Source organism: Eretmochelys imbricata, chromosome 10 (genome assembly GCF_965152235.1).
Source record: "Eretmochelys imbricata isolate rEreImb1 chromosome 10, rEreImb1.hap1, whole genome shotgun sequence".
NCBI classification, from domain to species: Eukaryota; Metazoa; Chordata; order Testudines; family Cheloniidae; genus Eretmochelys; species Eretmochelys imbricata.
The window spans coordinates 22,163,600-22,178,950 of NC_135581.1; the positions used below are offsets into that span (position 1 = coordinate 22,163,600).

General features: G+C 40.6%; 1 long non-coding RNA gene and 1 other non-coding gene across 2 annotated transcripts in view; one reads left to right on the plus strand and one right to left on the minus strand.

The window, feature by feature from the left end:
- Positions 1-12,070, minus strand: part of LOC144271556 (uncharacterized) — a 45,898-nt gene extending 33,828 nt beyond the window's left edge. The window contains exon 1 of the long non-coding RNA XR_013347369.1: positions 11,706-12,070. This is a non-coding gene — a long non-coding RNA (uncharacterized LOC144271556). The remainder of the gene's footprint in view (positions 1-11,705) is intronic.
- A 423-nt stretch (positions 12,071-12,493) lies between these two features.
- TRNAT-CGU (transfer RNA threonine (anticodon CGU)) lies at positions 12,494-12,565 on the plus strand. Its single transcript has one exon. It is a non-coding gene; the product is annotated as a tRNA-Thr (tRNA).
- The last annotated feature ends 2,786 nt before the right edge of the window (positions 12,566-15,351 follow it).

Below are 15,351 nucleotides of genomic sequence, written 5' to 3' on the forward strand. Positions count from 1 at the left end.
GGAACCTATATCTGCTTGGTGATCCACAAATGGGAAACCATTTCCTAGAGCTTGGGAGCCTAAGCAATTTCTTCCAGAGTTAGATGCCTGCCACACTCCACACAAAATGGCAAGAGGAAGTGGAGTAAGTGGGAGAAAGGAAATATCACTAACTCCATTTTACAGATGGGGAACGTTGGGGGGAAAGGGAGAGAAAGAGAATATATATATGACTCTGTAGTCCAGGTGTGGGTAGTGCACCCATTTAGGAGGTCCAGTCTCCCTTCTCCAATCACTCCTTGATTATTTATCCATAGTGGCACATCTTCAACAGAAGAGACTGAAGGAACCCTACATCAAAATATCACACAGCTCAATGATCACAGTGCTCTCCTGAGAGGTGGGAAAGCCCTGTTTAAATCATCTCTCCCCATAAGGTATAGGGGGGAATTGAACCTGAGTCTCCCACATCTCAGATGTGTGCGCTAACTACTAGGGAAAAAGTTTTAAAGTGGGCAGTTGTGGCAGCAGCACCACTTGCTCCACCCAGATTTTGAATGGGATCTGATCTGTTAGGCATCGCTGAGCCTGCCTACCAGAGCAGGCACCACGCACCATTTAGGAGGGCAAATGCCCATCTTTACCTGGTTGAAGATCGCTCTGGGACTTAGGTAGGACATAGGTGTCTGGACGGTTAGACTGATGCACGTGCCCAGAGGCAGAAATTTAGGAATTCAGTGAGTTTAGGTGCCTACAAGATTCAGCAGGAGTTTTGTTGATCACAGTGGAACCTAATCCCACATTCAGGTGCCTAAGTCCCTTTGTGGATTGAGGCCCAAGACTTCTCAGTTCTGTTACAGGATCTGCTACTGTCTCATCCTATGCCCTTAAAGACACTGAAGCCAAAATTTTCAAACTTGGGTGCCTTCATTTAGACCCCTAAATAAATCTTTAATCCAGCAAAGCACATACGCCTTGCAGAACTTTAAGTATAGGCTTAAATGGTTTCTCCAATCAGCACCAGAAGAGTCAGTACTTTGTTTAAAGAGGTGTCAAACTCCTACTGACTTCATGAGCAGCTGCAGTTGCTTTGCTCCTCCTGAAAACCAGGCCGCTTATTTAGGTGCCTATATGCAGATGTAGGGAGCTAACTTTAGGTATCTCCATTTCAAAATTTCAGTAATAACTTCTCTGTCCATAAATGTTGTCACCTGGAAAATAGGGATAATACCCATATGTCTCAAAAGGGTGTTACAATACTTAAATAATTAATGCCTATAAAGTTCTTCAAGGCCCTCTAATGGAAGGCAAAAAAATATAATTATTGAACCTCATACTCTGACACCAAACATGACTATTTGAAGGAGACACAGAAAGACCACAACCATGGGCCTCACTCCATTAATGTTGTCAATAACATTTCATTAAAAATGTCCTTAAGTGACTGTTAAGTCTCTCTCAGGATCATGCCTTGTAGCAGTACTAATGAAGACACATTTTTATTTCTGGCAGTGTTCCGACAGAGTGGGTTAAGATTATATAGTCACTCACTGAATGTTATCAAAATAAATATGAAAAGTTTCATTTGTAATAAAATGACTTGGTTCCTTGGATTTTCATCAGATGAAGCAGAATGACACATTAACTAGTAACTGAATTAAGTGGAAGGCACTGTGAAATGCACCACAAGTGCATGACTGGTATGAAATGTCTCCATGAATGAGGAGTACAGAAAGAATTAATGAGTGATGCTTGCAAGAATAATTTTAGAAAAATAATCAGACCTCCCAACATTCATATACACAGATAACACAAATATTAGAGACAAATTTGAAGGAATGGTGCCAGACTCTTAATCACACTTATAATTATTAGCATATTAGACATCCTGACAGTATACTTCAAATTAATCCGGTAAAAGTATTTCCATTCCTCACTACTCATGTCCACATTGGTTGAATAAAGTGGAAAAAATATTTTAATGTGAGATGTACATATTCTAAAACATTTTCCCCCCCTCTAAGTGAGCCTACTTCACATTTTGTTTGTGAACAATTAAAAGGTTTTGGTACTCAGTAGATTGGAAGTTAATTTCCAGCTCTGCCACAGACCTCCTAATATAATGAGATACGAAGCACAGAGTTGTTAAACTGTTGGGGGACTGATGAAGCTAAGGGAGTCTGCCCCATTCAAACAGCAAAATTCCTTTTGTTCCTAGTGGACAACAAGCAGCACAGGAGCCTCTGAGGCTGTACTGAAGCTGCTAAATTGCCACAATCACTAAAAATAGTTAGGAACCTACAAGTGGGCTAGCAAGATTTCCAGCCCTATTTGAAATTCTCCTGTGACCAGTCCAGATCCAAGATGGAGGGAGAAAGAAAAAATTGCCAAAGAAAATGCAAATAAAGTATGTCTTGCCAAAAGTGCATTTACAAAAGGTGCCTACAAGATTCAGCTGGAGTTTTGTTGAATCTCCTGCTCCGCTTTATGGAGGTAGAAAGACTGGATGGGCATGATCAAGTCTGCAAACATGAGCTGGAGAAGCTTTCAGAACATATGACTCACTTACAAATATCCACACACATATTTTTCAGAAACAAAAGTATTTCCAGTAAAAGATTTATAAAGCTTTGTTGTCTAAACAAGAACGCAACAAAACCCTATTTCCTCCTCTCTGCTGAACCCTCCAAACCCAGTCTAGGGTGTTTATCGCAGGCTCAGGGAGAAAATATTTGTAGGAGCCTCTTGTTTAAAACATGGGCAGTACATCACTGAAACCCAGACATATCCACATATGTATTAACTTGGATACTCAGTATTTACTCAAAAACACTTGATTTGTGGCAAGTCTGCCATGCTTTCTTACTGGATATCCACCATCTGAATATAAGCTGGGGGTCAAGACTCTTGACAGGACTGCCTGGCACATAAAGAGGTATCAGAGACAGTACTTGAGGCCATATTAGTCATGCATATAGGATATCTTATTCCTGAGCATACACTAATAACCCTCTTTAATCTTCCAATATAATCAAAACTGCAGTTATGACATGTTTTGTGAGCAAGATATATCTGAAAATTCATTAGTTCATGATGCCTTAACAATGATACTAAAGGAACACAAACTTCAATGTGTATACAAAACATTTTTCTTTTAAATGAGATATTTTATCAACAAATCTTTGTCTCATCTTTCTGAAATCTGAAGTCTAAAGTGCAAATCAACTCAATCTCCCTGGAAAACAGAATGAAAAGAACATGTCACAAAAATCACATGTTAAGGCAGTTAAATATCAATAAAACAATCTGGAAAAAACAAACTATGCTCCAGAAAGTGCTTAGAACCTATTCCAAACCTGGCTGAACATCTAGATTAGTTCCGAAATGTTACTGTTGGCTGTTCATTTGCTTCTTTCCATTCATAAACACATGCTACTTACTTAATGTTTATATCGGTATATTAAAGCTTTATGAATTATTATTTATATTACAGTAGCAAGGCCCCAATATCACAGAGTAAGGCCCCATTGGGCTCTGTGCTGTACAAACATGTAACAGGAAGTCAGTCCCTGTGCCAAGGGGCTCACTCACGCTCTAGGCTTATGCCAAGACATGAGCTGCAACAAGTAGATAAAACAAATGTGGGTGTGGGCAAGACAAGTAACAGTGAAACAAGCATGTTTTGTATAGGTGACAGCTTGCCACCTGCCTAAGCATTGCTAGACAGCATTGTTTTGGAGGTTTCAGAGCAGAGATAAGTCTTTAGGAAGCATCTGAAGGAGAATAATATGGTGGCTTTATGGATTTTGTCAGAGAGTTTTTTTCTCTCCATGAATAAGAGGTGACACAGAGGAATACAAAAAGGTGTTAGTAGGAGAAGTGGATTGGTGATCTTTCCTTTTTATTCCAGAATCAACTAGGTGTTGCCCGGGTTCAGCTTTAGACAGCATCCACACACTGAGAAAACTGCTTTAAAAACTCATCCTCTTCCACAGGAATGACTTTATTTTTAAAAAAAATCAATAAGATTCAAATTTAGTTCATACCTTCTCCTAGTCACAGCTGCTTCTCAGTTTCCTTCTTTGGGAAAGCTCAGCCTACAGCCTAGATTCTCTGCCCCTTATATCTGGATGGAGTGCTGAGATATGAACAACAGACTCAGCAAAAGCCACTTAACATTTTCCCCAGTAGTATCAACACTTTAAAAATGGTAGGGGTGTTTCAAGCAAACACTAAAAGCCTGTTACACTGCTGTTTAAGTTTGATGTAAAGCAGTGGCTCTCAACTTTTTCAGACTACTGTATCCCTTTCCGGAGTCTGATTTGTCTTGCATACTCTAAGTATCACCTCACTTAAAAACTACTGCTTACAAAATCAGACATAAAAATACAAAAGTGTCACAACATGCTATTACTGAAAAATTGCTCACTTTCTCATTTCTACCACATAATTATAAAATAAATCAACTGGAATATAAACATTGTACTTACATTTCAGTATACAGTATATAAAGCAGTATAAACAAGTCATTGTCTGTATGAAAATTTAGTTGGTACTGATTTTGCTAGTGCTTTTTATGTAGCCTGTAGTAAAACTAGGCAAATATCTAAATGAGTTGACGTATCTCCTGGAAAATCTCTGTGTATCCCTGCTTGAGAACCACTGATGTACAGGAACTCTAGAGCTTGATGTCATCTGCATCTGCTGGCATTTCAGCTCATGTCTCACGAACTCTCCCAACAGCGACTTACAGATGTTGAATAGTATGACCCTACAGGACTATACAGGTAAGGGCTTTGGTGACATAGTAACAACAGTCTAACAACCCTCTGTATTTGGTCTGAGAGGAAGGACTATTCTTGGTTATCTATTAGACCACCCCAGATACAGGTGATTGTCTCTGTAAAATAAGAAATACATTTTTTAGAATGAAAAGTAGTATGTTCTGAGGTTCAGTGCAGGCACTCAGTTTATGAAGTGAAATACACTCTGAAAAGAAAAATACAGCTATTCCAGGAATTATTAATTATATATACACACACATGCATGAAGTTTTGTAGTAGGATGGTAAATTAATATCTTGTTTCTTGTAAACACTGTACTTGTTTCTTATAATTTTCCTTTTCAATTAATGGGACAAAAAACTCAGTTTAATCGCCTTAAGAAATTTAAAAATACATATGTGGCATTTTTAAAGACTAAACAAGTAATAAAAAGGTTAGAGGATTAATCTATACAGATTTGTAAAATCAGGGGCGAGGGTTGTCTTTTTTGTTTGGCTTTTTACTTTTCAGCAGTTTTGAAGAACTTTGGAAGACATACATGAATTCTTGCTACACATCAAGAGTGAAAATTAGTATCTGGATGATTTTTTTTTAATCCACAGAACATAGAAAAATGCTTGCTTTTTTTATTTGCAAGAGAGTTCAAGTAAGCTATTCATCATCCAGTGGATCATCATCATCTTAAATCTAGTCTCATTTAAAAAGCCTGAACTGGTTTAGTGGTTTCAGAAACCCAACCTCATGCACATGTTCAGGACGAACAACATTAGCAAAGGCAATTTCAGTAGTGGAAAAATCAACATCAAACATCTAACAGTGAAAGTTCTCATTTTAATTCTGAATTATACAACTGTATCCCCCAGAATACAGTGATTTTCCTGTGCAGAATCAAGAAAAAATATAATCTTGTAAGGAAAACAATGCATCACATACAAAATGGATTTCTACCAGCAAATGAATCCCAATTCAAATCCTCAAAGATTAGGAAAAAATATTTTCCAAAATTTAGCTTTGGGGGGAAAAAGGATAAAATGTATTTTCATGTTGTTAAGAATTCACTTGCAATCAAAATTGGAACATGTTCTGTAACAATTAAACAAGTTTACAGAGAGGATTCCATTATCAAAAAGAAACCACTTCCAAACCAATTCTCACTGATATAAAAGAAGCACAATGGAAAGAATAGCATTGATGACATTGACAGATTTCCTTTAGCATACAGATTTTAATATAAAACAGAAACATCACTTGGCTCACTGGAAAATTCTTCCTACTCAGACAGAGTCCTTAGAAAAAAAGATTCCAAAGGCTCCTTCTTCCAATCACTCCTAATTCCAGTGATTCCAGCAATGAGAATTGCAAGAGACATACCATTTATTCCAGAACTAGATATACCATTTATTTCAGAACAAGTTAGAGATCAGCCTGAATGGCATATTAGAAAGAAAAGTATGGATCATAATTGTGCTTTCCCCTTATAGACACAGAAACCTACTGATGCCTCCATGCCAAACCCATCTAGGATAAGCAGAGTAAAAAGAGAAACTGTTTTGGAAAACGTAAATAGTTTACCATTCAACAATGAAGAAACTAAATATTTCCTTGAGTTCCATGTAAAAAAGAAAATAATTCAGGAAAAAATGGAGAACTTCCAAAAAAAAAGTAGCAGAATCATTAAGAAAATGTATGCTCCTAGCACTACAGTTCCAAGAAGAGATCATGGCAGGAAATACAGGAAAAGCCCAACATTAACCCTAGTAAACATTCTCAAGTCCCTGGATATAAATTTCCTATTAGATGCAAGATCTGTAGTCATGTATCCAGAAGAAAGAGAAATGCCACAAACCTTTATTCTCAAATCACTGAAATCAGAAAATTAATATACTTGCTTCACACACTACTGTGAAATCACTAAAACTTAAATCAGGAACAATTCCTGCAATGGCTAAAATAACCTTCAGAGCAGTTCATCTTCACCTTTAAAAAAAAAACCCACACACCTCTGATTCCTTATGTTAATAAAACAAAAAGGGTTTAAGGACCCTTACTTACCATTTATAACCCAAGATGCTCTTTACCTTACAGAACTTAATGTAAAACACAATATCTTGTATTCCTCTGGAGAATTCCTTCAGCATATAGTGAGTCTATGAAAATGATGATACCCAAGGCCCCACCTGCACTTGCAGAAATCCAGCCAAGTGGTGCTGTAACTATCTTAAGAAAGAATGAAACTTCATTTATTTCTACATTACTATGGAGGAGAAATCTACAAATGTAAAAAAAAAAAAGAAAAGAAAAAAAAGAATTACTATCCAGCTGCAGAACATCACTGACTAGACAAGAGTCAGGAACTCATTCATTTCACCTGTGCCTCACTGAGTTTTTATGGAAAGATTACCAGAAGCATATTTAGAGGTAAATCTCATAGTTAATGATCTTTTCTTAAACACTAAGCAAAATCTTGAAAAACATGTGAAGATGACCACTATATAGCAACACTGCAGTACTCATGACATTAATACTGCACAACAGCCCATCAAAAAATCAAGGAACATGCAAAATGAAAAAGTATCCAGAAAAATCCTTTTACTAAAGAGTGCCTATCAGTGCACTGGGATCCCAAGGAGATGACAGAAAAAAAGAACATTCAAATAAAACTAACAGAACACTTACCTACCCTGTGGCTTCAATTTTAAAAAGAGGCATCTATTTAGAGCTAGAAATGAAGGCAGAGAAACTTAACGTGTATCTAAAACAGAAATTAAAAATGAATTTGAGATTACCACCAGAAGACATACTACAATTTTGCATAATTAACAAAGTTGTGGACAGAAAAAGTAAAAAAAAATTCTTCTAATCAAAATCCGAAGTTCTGCTCCCATGCTCAGCAGAAGATAGAAGACTACACACACACACTCTCTCAAAAAACAGGGTCCACAAACAGGACTGTCCATTGGACTCTCCAAAAACATGTTATGGAAAAGAATGGATTCAAAGTTCCCCAACTAATAAAGATTGAGAACAAGTACAATATTAAGAGGTCATGTCAGAAGTAAATGCAGTAAGTGCAATTTGGTTTGGCTTTGCTCTCCCTCTTTTGAAAAAAGTTAATTTAAAACAGAAAGGAGTACCAGAAAACTAAGAGATATACCTTGTCATCTTAAAGACATATAGGAATTTAATCCTTCAAAACTTTAACCCTGAGAGACAAAGCAAGTATCTTAACTTCCTCCTACCATATTTCAACAACGGTTCAACTCTGAGCTCCCCAGTGCAGCACACACAGCAGAATTAAAGGATATGACTTCTTTGTGACATCATATCATATAAGAAATGACAATACCAACAGAAGCTAGACCAACAAAGGATAATGATTTAAACAGCACGAACATTTAAAAAAAAAAAACTCCTTAAATTCATCAACAAACAGCTCTTTAACTAGATACCTAACAACAGCATCAAAATACTCAAATAAGAGAGTGGTTTGACCTAGGACATCAAGCCACTGTTTTGTAACCAGATCAGATGACTTTCTCTAGGCAAGATGAAATTTTCTATTTTTACATCGGTCATTAAGACATGTATTATTTCACCTAAACACCACCTTAACCATCATTTCATCTTGGATTATTAATTTCTCCATGTTATTCGAAGTAACTTTACAATATAAAGGTCTCAGCAAACACTGAAGAAATGTATACAATATTTCATATCTCTGAGAAGCCAAGTCATGTACACAAAGCATAATTCACATAACACACCCACTATACATACGCGCGCACACACTGCTGCTACCACAACAAAAACATATGATTTACCAGCTCACCAGAGAGGGCATAAAAAAGGGCAGCAGAGCAGCCTAAAGACAGAACTGTACATGTACCACAAGATAAGGTTCCAGCCAGTGAGTCTGGGGCAGAGAATTGCAGGAAGAACAAGGTGGGCCAGATGCGGCAAGCACAACAATCTAAGATTACCTATTACAGTTTGGTCCTCACCTGGTATCATAAGGATCAGGCCAGAGGGATCAGAAGGAGGTAACCCTTCACCTAATTGGGATCACTAGCCGCACATGTGCATCCCTAGTCACAAAAGCAAAACTTATCACCCCCACATACTTCATCACCATATCAGGGATGCTAAGAGCAATCCATATATTTAAGGCAAAACCAGCATCTTCATTAGGGGAAGGATTCTCTCTTGGTATCTAGAGTTGATTCATTGCACCAGAGTCCACACCATGCTATGGAACTGTAAGTTAGCAAATGAACGTGGCTGGATGAAAGATGCTGCAAAAGAAAAAACTCAGCAGAGGATTGGGTCCATTCAGGTCATTACTAATGTCTCAGTTGTGGCTTTCCCTGCTGGGCACAGTCTCAAGAACACACCAGAATGTAGACTGATCCACCTTTCGTCAAATCCTCACTGGGGGTTCACTTAATTATTTTATTAACTGAGCTATCCACAGTTAAATATGCCTCATTTCACCCTACATTTCATACAATAAGTTCATGCAGCTCTAGAACTACTATGGCAAACTACAAAACTGAAACAGATGTTCTTTTACACTTAGAAACTCCAGCTAAGGTCAGGACCCCATCATGCTAGTTGCTGTACAAACATATTAAGAGACAGTCCCTGCCCTAATAAGCTTACCTTCTAAATAAGACAAAGAGAGGGGAAAAAGAAAAGGAGTACTTGTGGCACCTTAGAGACTAACCAATTTATTTGAGCATAAGCTTTCGTGAGTCTCTAAGGTGCCACAAGTACTCCTTTTCTTTTTGCGAATACAGACTAACACAGCTGTTACTCTGAAAAGAGAGGGGAAGTGATTTGTCCATGGTCACACATATCAGTGGCAGATCAGAGCATACAATTCAAGTCTTGAGAGACTCAAATCAGAGCCCTATCATTAGGCCACCTTGTCTCACTGTTTTTTGCTACAGTATCCTGTAGGTTTTGAATTATTATGGTTTCTCTTTGAAGGAAACTTATTGTGATAAAGTAATGCCAATATGTGCAATTCTTTTCTTCACTGGACAATGAATCAGTTCTTCATTTATACTTTTATTTCTGAGGACAACAGGGATTCAGGATTCATACACCAAGAGGGCAAGGAAGGTTACTCTTGAACATAGGCAATCACTACTGAGACAGCTTAATTTTGCTTAGACTCATTGCACCAGGTAGACCCTAGGTAGACCCTTTTGATTTTATCTGACATCAGCAACCGGAAGGATCATACATCACAAAATTAACCAAGAAAACCACTTAACTTGGGTGTCTGGGATAATTCTCCTCAGAGGATTTAATGGGATCTCTCTGGGTGTATCTACACTGTGTCTGTGAGCGAGCCTCCCTGCCCAGATCCACACTTAAGAACACTAGCACAACCTCTGCTCACTTCAAACAGCTGTACAGATGGTGCTTTGACGTTGTGGCTGAGGCTAGAGCTCAGGCTCTCAAAGTTTCCCCAGCTTCAGAGCCAAATCTTCAGTGTCTACACAGCTATTTTTAGAGCACTAGTGCGAGCCTCATTACCAGAAGCCCATGGACCTGGACTCGGAGGCTCACTCCCACAGGGCATGTCTATGCATCATATGAGGAGTCTGAGTAGAGCAGCAAACCTGATTGTCAATTTATCTTCAGAGATATGCTTAGGGGACATCTATGAAGGTGGTTTTCAAACTGTGGTCATGACCCAGTACTGGATCGCGACATATAAGGCACTGGGTTGCAGCGGCTCTGGTCAGCGCTGCCAACCAGGCTGTTAAAAGTCCCGAGAGCAGTGCTGCCCGGCTAAGGCAGGCTAGTCCCTACCTGTTCTGACACCGCGCTGCGCCCTGCAAGTGGCCAGCAGTAAGTCCAGCTCCAAGGTGGGGGCCACAGGGCTCCGCACGCTCCCATTGGCCGAGCTGGAGGCCGGTGCCTGCGGGCAAGAGCAGCATGGAGCCACTTGCCTGCCTCCATCTAGGAGCCAGACCTGCTGCTGGCCGTTTCTGGGGCACAGCATGGTCTGCGGTGTTAGGACAGGCAGGAAGCCTGCCTTAGCACCCCTGCTGCACTGCTGACTGGGAGCCGCCCGAGGTAAGCCTGCATCCGAATCCCCTGCCCACACCCCAAACCCACAGCCCCAACCAAGCCTGCACTCCCAGCCCAGAGTCTGAGGTAATCCCCTTCCTGCACCCCAAACCCCTCATCCCCGGCCCCACTCAAGCCTGCACCCGAACTCCCGGCCCCAGCCCAGCATCCCCTCCCACACCCTAAACTCCTCATTCCTGGCCCCACCCCACAGCCCTCACCCCAACCCTCATCCCCAGCCCTGAGTCCCTCTCAAACACCAAACCCCTCATCCCCAACTCCGTTGGGTCATGGGCATCAACAGTTTTCTTCCATTGGGTTGCCAGAAAAAAAGTTTGAAAGCCACGATCTATGGAGTTGGGATTGAACTTTGCCTAGCACTAGAGCAGGGGTTCTCAACCTTTTCCTTTCTGAGCCCCCCGCTATTAAAATTCCATGGTCCACCCATGCCACAAGAACTGGTTTTCTGCATATAAAAGCCAGGGCCAGCATTAGGGGGTAGCAAGCAGGGCAACTGCCTGGGGCCCCAGGCCACAGCTATATTGCTCAGGGTTGGGTGCAGCCCCAGGGGTTTCAGCCCCATGCAGTGGGGCTTTGGCTTTCTGCCCAGTGCCCCAGCGAATCTAATGCTGGCCCTGCTTGGCACCCCACCCCCCATCCCGAAACCTGCTCACAGCCCACCAGGGGGCCCCAGACCCTGCAGAGTGGAATTTTTCAGTCTGAGGAAAATCGTAACACTGTACAGAAGTAGTAGATGGATTTGTGCTGTGTATGTACTTACCTACTACTATAAAAACAGTGACATCTACTGGCAGACAACAATATTTATCACGTTCGTATATTCAATAAAATAGTTACCGTGCAGAAAGCTTGTGACTGCAGCTTTTCTCAGGAGGTACCTACCTCCCCGGCTGAAATCTGACTGCCTTTCGCCCCAGGCAGACTGAGCGGGAAGCATCTCAAGTGACACCCCCACCCGCTATTCCAACACCTCAACACAGACCCCCTCACCCCAAAACCTGTCTCCTACTTCTCCCTCAGGCCCACACTGACGGCCGGGCACCCGCTTGCCACCCCACTTGTGCAACGTGAGTGTGCAAGCCCCCGCCACGACTGCGGGCCACGCGCTGGTCTCCCCGTATTCCCTTGACCCTTTCCCCTAGCACGAAGGGGACGCCCCACGCGCCTCCTCCGGCTAACGTTCCCGCCCCGTAACGGAAGACGGGAAGGGAATTTTACACCCTCCCCTATTTGAGCCACGGTAAACCCCCTCCGCGCAGCTCGGGCGGGCGGGCGGGCCGGCCGCGCGCTCCCCCCGACCCCCACACAGCCTGGGCGGGGAGCGTGAGCCGCCCCCGCAGAGAATCCCTGGCCCCGGGCTCTGCGGCGAACGCCGGAGAAGTCCCCAGGACTCCCCGCTTACACAGCACCGGCAGCTCCCTACGCAGCAGTGAGACGAGAGCTTGCTGCGAACGACACGCAACGCTCGCGTCAACCAGCCAGTGCGCATGAGTACTCGGACCACTGAAAGTGGGAGGAGCTGGTGCTTCTAAATACTGCCCACGCACTCGGCGGTGCCTCAAGAGCACGCCTACTGTCGGGAGTGGTGCCAGCATATATAGCTGTCAAGCGGCGATTTTAACGCAGGCGCGGTGGCCAAGTGGTAAGGCGTCGGTCTCGTAAACCGAAGATCACGGGTTCGAACCCCGTCCGTGCCTAATCCACTTAAGGCCGGTGATTTTCCCGAGAAGAATTGCTGGGATCATTTTTAGGGGAAAGGCTCAGTAGCATCCAGAAGATTTGGTACAGCTGCACACGGGGCCTTTTCAGACACCTCCTTCTGTCTGCTGAGAACCTGCATGTCTGTGTCTCGCTCGTATTGCATTAGTCTCTGTCACTTTCCTTCTGACTATTGCTCAGCTGAGGTCTATGCTTCACCTACCCAGCTATAACTGTCTCCATCCCTGTTTTCATTGTGTATCCTAATTTATTCTTATGCATCCTTCACCCCAATCTCTTGGCACTCACCCAACCTGCAGCAGATGCAATGCCCCTCAAACGGGAGAAATAAAGAGAGGTGGCTCTCCCAAGCCAGACTGAGTACAGGTTGTAATAACACTTGGGAGTTATCTCTTTACCCTACAGGCTTGCCTTGCTTTTCCTTGTATTTCCAGCAGCCAGGGACTGAATTGCCATGAGAAAAAAAAAGTTGTGCAGTATTTCAGGCAGATAAATGCATACAAACAAAACACATTGAATACCACAAGTACCAATGCAGACCAAGAAGCTGAGAGCTTCTTTGGACGTGCAGAGCACGGTGAACTTCCACTTTACTCAATGGACCCCAGCCTTCTTCCACTGAAATCAATGTCAAAACTCCCATTGATTTCAATACGAGCAGGGCTTACCCGTTATAGCTTTTCTCAGACTTATTTGGCTCTACCTAAATACCAATCTATCTTTGTTTATTCAAGTTCCTGCAAAGCTAAATATGCAGTCTTTCTCTAGAGTACCAGCCCTGGAGCCTGATCTTGCATGCCTGGTGAACTAAGGAATGTTGACGTTTGATGCCAGCAGCAGGGATATGGGATTGGTCCCAAAATTTATGAACTGCAGATTAGGAGAAGATTGTTGGTCCATACAAAGCACATAAAGCACACACTCCCCTCTCTCATGCTTCAATACACTTATGTGTGGGTGTATAGCCATTCTCAAAAGTTGTGTATCAAATTTGTTGGATAATGATCATAATAAAAGGAGCAGTATGTCATCTATAAATGTTTCTCTCTGTTTTTAAAGAATGTAAATCCTGCTTTTATTTTGGTTATGGGGAGTGGTAAAAATATTAGATTAATTTATCTGTGTCACTAAATAAAAGTATTATTGGTAAGTAGGTCTTGGTATCATGCTTTATTTTACAATGCAAAAATATAAAATGTATTTTGTTTACAATTGCATGGTCAAGATAAAAAGAAATTTAAAGTGTACTTAATTGTATTAATAATGACACAACAAATTTAAGAAGTGAGAGATTTGCAGTTCATTATTTATTGTTTGTTTACATTTTGAATTTCACCCACCTGGGACAATTAAACTAATCTGGTCAGTTTCACTTTTGGTTTTGATCAGTTTTACTTGCTTGTTCTCAGGCATTTCTACAATTTTGTTGTCTGGGTTCAGAACTTTACAATTTTTTCAAGCCATTCGTTTTTTTCACAAGTCATATTAGGTCTGGGTATAGCTTGTTTTTAACTTAATTGGTAAATATGTTTGGTAGACCAGAAATAATGCATCCTACACTTTGATTTAAAGAACAGACTTTTATTTATTTTTCATTTAGCTCTTTTTGCAATGGCACCTTCACTGTGTCATGCAGATCTTCAAACCAAAATAAGTTATTGATATGTAATCCATGTTGTGTAAAATACAGGGTTCTTGAGAGTTATCCTTTTACAAACAGTCTAATCAACAGAATTATCATTGCCAGCATGGATTTTTAATATTTAATATGCAAGACCTAGTCACATGAGAGCTGATGGTCCACCTGATGGCCTACCTGAATGTAGATAACTATATAAAACTATAGATAACTATATAAAACTATTAATAAAATTAAACAAAAAAATCTCTTTTTATCAAGATTAAATTTTCACAAGACCAAAACGTATGATTTTTCATTACACAAATCTTTCGTAAACCAATTTAAGTTTGTATTTAATCATTAGATAAATAGTGGCATTATTTTGCTAAAATGTTAAAAAAGCAAAAATCATATTGCATACTTGACACCTTACTGTTGTACTTTTCTACGTGTGAAATACAATGAAAATTATTCTCACATGGAAACATTCAGACTGACCTGCTAACAGAAAAATTACTTTGGATAGTTAAATGTTTACTTAGATTACTCCAATAAGGGATTATGTCGAATGTATACAAATGGCTTACTCTCACTGTGTCCGATATCAGTGGCAGTTTTTGGTGCAAAGGCAATGCAGGAATACAACAAGGAAATGTTCTACAGTGTATTATCTTTTTAAAAATATTTTTATAGTAAGCTGTCAGACATTCAGACATAATGTCCCTATCCTTCCCTTTAGAGCATGATGTCCACAGGTACTTTCCAAGATTAACCACCAAACGATGAGATCCATAAATCCAAGATATATCTTTTAATTCCCTAAAGCATGTTTTTCATTCACTACAACCTCAATAATAAATCTAAAGTAGAATTGCACTGTATGATACTGTGCTTGTTTAAATATTTTTTTTTTTCTTGAAAGAAGTGCAAAAAAGGGGCAAGACTATCACAAACGGTACATGAAATCCTATAACTCCACTCACCATCCATCATAAAGGTGGTTTGGAGTCTATGTACACTCAAATGAAAAAATACAGAGCCAAATCCTGAAAGCCTTACACAGACTAAACTCCCACTGCTGACACTGGGCATTTTGCCTGAATAAAACTTCAGGGCAGGTCCCATAGCTGTTCACTTGAAATT